The following is a 3,771-nucleotide window of genomic DNA, read 5'->3' on the forward strand; positions in this document are numbered from 1 at the left end:
CATAGCCTCGCACACACACTACATCCTACACTGCCCACATCACACACACTACACCGCCACCCCCCCACACACACTACATCCTGCACTGCCCACACACACACAACCCCCCCACCCCACACCCCGGTGGAGACGAGACCTTTTCTGCTTTGTTGCAGCCAGCGGTGACTTTCTGGCACTTGGGATCTTGGACCTGTATGTTCAGATCTGCCTAGCTAAGCCTCACAGTTACTTCAGGGATTGTCTTTAAAGTGTGTGATAAGATATGTTGGGATGGGAACCTTAAGCATGTGTATGCCTGGGAGTGTGTGTGTGTGTGTGTGTGTGTGTGTGTGTGTGTGTGTGTGTGTGTGTGTGCGCACATGCAGAGGAGTAGGGAGGGGCTGCAAGGGCTTATAGGAAGGGTAGGTTTACATGCTCTGATCTCTAGATTTTTGTGATTGTGGGATCAGATCTTTTGCCAAAAACGGCTTATGTTTTATATTGCCTTGAGGTATTTCTTTAAATACCACAGCCCTGCTCTGCGCTGGGCGCAGTCTCTGCACAGAATTTAATTTCCAGGAGTGTGTGTGTGTGTGTGTGTGTGAGAGAGAGAGAGAGAGAGAGTGTGTGTGTGTGTGTGAGAGAGCTTTTGTCATGTGATGGTGGTTCAGTAGCAATCGCTGGTCTTGGCAAGATGCTTTACCTCCCTATCCCCCCATGGTAAAGTGAAGCCTGACAGTAACTCCTGAAAACTGCGACACAAGCACAGCAGGAGCTGCATTCTGGAGCCAGCAGGTCTCAGGTCTCTTGAGCATTAAACCCCGGTGGGAAAGTACTCGGTAAACTTGTGCTAAGGTGTGGTAATTTTCTTTAGTCCGTTCCTTAATATGCATGCCCGCAAAGTCAATGTGGATGTTGAACTCTTCAGCATTTCCACAGTGTAAACAGATGGGGATATGTGACTTTCTAAAAAAACCCTGTCTTTTAAAATTTCAGCTCTTGGTAGCAAGGCCCTTGGCGGAACGGCATAATAACTAAGATAATGTAATTTTCTGTCATCTGGCTGCACTGCCTGTTGGGCTGATCCGTGTCTCACTGAGAACTGCTGATTGGCTAATTACAGTAGTTTTACAGTGATTTGTAAGAGAAGACATTTGTAAAACAGCTTTTATCTGAAGCATTCATTGAACTTGAGCAGTACATGCATCCCTTGAATTGAATTGTGGATGGATATTGCCATTCAGTGATGCATATTTTTAGATGATGAAGGATATTTCTTAAAGGCAAGCTGTTGGCAGTTAAAAATAGCTCCACATTGTGCATTTGCTGAGAATGCAGTCAAGCTCTGGCGACAGGTTGTTATGGTTTGACTATCCTAAGTAAGTATTCACAATTGGTACTGCGGAGTCATGCATGATCTTCCTTTTTTTGTGCTTTTTTATGGCTTATTATAATAATACAGCCTTCCTCTGCAGTGAATTGACCTTTCTGTTCACAGTTTGATTTGTAGGTTAATAGAACACATGAGAGTATTTTTGTGTGGGTGGTGTCTTACCTACTTATGAAACTTTCAGATATGCAAGAACGGATTGCATTTTTCAGTCTGTAACCTCTGACTTAGTCTTCAAGCTGCTTTAGCTTGCTTGTAAATGTATAGTTTAAAATGGAAGCATTTCACTTCTGGAATGATGAACCAAGAAGAATCTTTATATATTCTCTGATGCAGATCAGATACCACTTCTTTTATTTTGTGACCAGAAAACAGTCATCTACTTTTGAAAACAGTTAATTCAGAAGAAAAAGTTATAGACTGAAATCCAGTCTTGTACTCATTGGAATTATTCATGAAGAGTAAATATTTTGAAGGTTTGACTGAAAAATCAAATGCTCTCATTTACTCTGTTTATGTACACAAGTGTCTAATTGAATAGGACAATGCTTAATGCTGGCTATAGATCACTTGATTTTTGGCACAAAGGGGATGTTTCCATAACTAATGGACAGAAAATTAGTGCTTTTTTGCAACATATTACAGAATAGCTGTCTTGAAACATTCTGTTTATGTTAGTGATGCAATTGTCCTGCAGCTGATACCCTAAGATGCTCTCTTTCATCCCCTGCTACTAGTGCTATTTCATAGTCCTGGGCATTGAGTCAAATTAGTCCTTTGGCTCCTTACATGCCAAAAGAAGGAAGATTAAACTGCTGAAAGGAAGGAATCACTGGTACAAGGGATCAATGAACACAGCCAGTTTGTTGATGACACTCTAACCTTGAGGGACACCAAAAAACATACCCATGTCTACAAATCTTGTCAACATGGAGCTTGAGACTAAATTCTGAAATCAACAACAAAGTAATTTTATGGTTCAGAAATTGTAATAGAAAACATAATCGCTAATGCAGAATGCTTCCTACGAGAGTTTGTGACATGAATGTGACTAAATAGTGGAAATTTGCATTAAAACATGGTATTACAACAGAAGATGCTGTAATGGATTTTGTTTTCTTTGCTTAACTGAAATGTAGGGTGGATGGAAAATGTGCAAATGAGCAGATGACAGTGGACTGTGGTGTCAGTTATTTTATGTGGATAAAGTGATAATCTTCAAACAGTTGTAACAAGGATAAGATTATATAGGCATAATCCAGTAGGCATGATATTGCTGTTATTTTTCAGTCAGTTTAATCAACACAGGCAATTTGCTATTACTGAAGAGTTCTGTCTAGCAAAACTTTACTAATGCTTTTATTTACTGTTCGTTTTTTGACATTAAGTTTTCCAAAAATTGCTGCCAAGATAGTTATAAGTGGGAATGTACACAGATCTTGATTTGTTTGCTAGAAACAGTCTGGTAATTGTAAAAAATAAAAATAATGTTTGAAGTGTAATCAAAGCTGGAAATACATTTCTGTTGATGCAATCATGAATGTGGTTAGATAACCATAGGTCCATTTTGCATTTTTCAAGGGACAACTCTAGGTATGTTTATCTACAAAAGCAATCACTGTTATAGGTAGACAGTTTGAACATTGATTGACAAGTTGTTTGATTTCCACTTTAAAATAATAAGCATCTCTGCAAACACTGTAGAGTAGACTTGGGAATTTGAAAATGTTGAGGATTTTTTTTTTTAATGTTGATGCCAGTATGTAGCCTTTGGCAGGAATTCTAGGACAATAACTTTTGTGGTGTGATTTCAGCATGATGCAGTATGTGTTTGAGAAGATGCAGATTATTTCTAATACAGGTGTGTAGGTTGTAGCTGTGCTGGTCTAAGGACATAGGCAGACAGTTCTCTGGGTAAATTTGGTCTCTTTTAATAAAAGAGATTAGATTTACCCAAATAACCTTGTCTGCCACTATTTCTAATCCTTGGAAAATGTCCATTTATGTTTAAGGAGACTTTACTAAGTGAATGGAGTAGATTATTACTGGAAAAAATAATATACAAACACCTCCCACTATGGGAGATTTGTTATTTTTCACAAAGTTTGTCTGCTAAATAGTAGGTGTAATTATGACCTGTGTTTTCTTATCAGACTATCAATGTGTTGTTCAGTGCTTCTCCATTTGTGTAGGGCCAGAAAAAAGACTGCAAATTTTGTTCTTACAATCATAGGTTTCCATTACAATTACATCCTTTGTTTTAACATTGATGTGCTTTCTCTATAGATAAATTAGCACCCGTGGACCGATCTTGCCTAAATGACATATTGATTTAGGAAGTTAGAACATCAACATGTTGTATTCATTTTGCAGAGATAAATCACTGACAGGAAAGAACCAGG

At 38.6% G+C, this 3,771-nt stretch overlaps 1 protein-coding gene across 1 annotated transcript in view; it reads left to right on the forward strand.

Annotated features, from left to right (window-relative positions):
- Window positions 1–1,168: 1,168 nt before the first annotated feature.
- Window positions 1,169–3,771, forward strand: part of CHST15 (carbohydrate sulfotransferase 15) — a 78,626-nt gene continuing 76,023 nt past the window's right edge. Inside the window, exon 1 of the mRNA XM_019556070.1 lies at window positions 1,169–1,358. The gene's annotated coding sequence lies outside the window, so the exon portion shown is untranslated. The remainder of the gene's footprint in view (window positions 1,359–3,771) is intronic.

Source organism: Crocodylus porosus, unplaced genomic scaffold, assembly GCF_001723895.1.
Source record: "Crocodylus porosus isolate Cpor-Errol unplaced genomic scaffold, CroPor_comp1, whole genome shotgun sequence".
Lineage (NCBI taxonomy): Eukaryota > Metazoa > Chordata > Crocodylia > Crocodylidae > Crocodylus > Crocodylus porosus.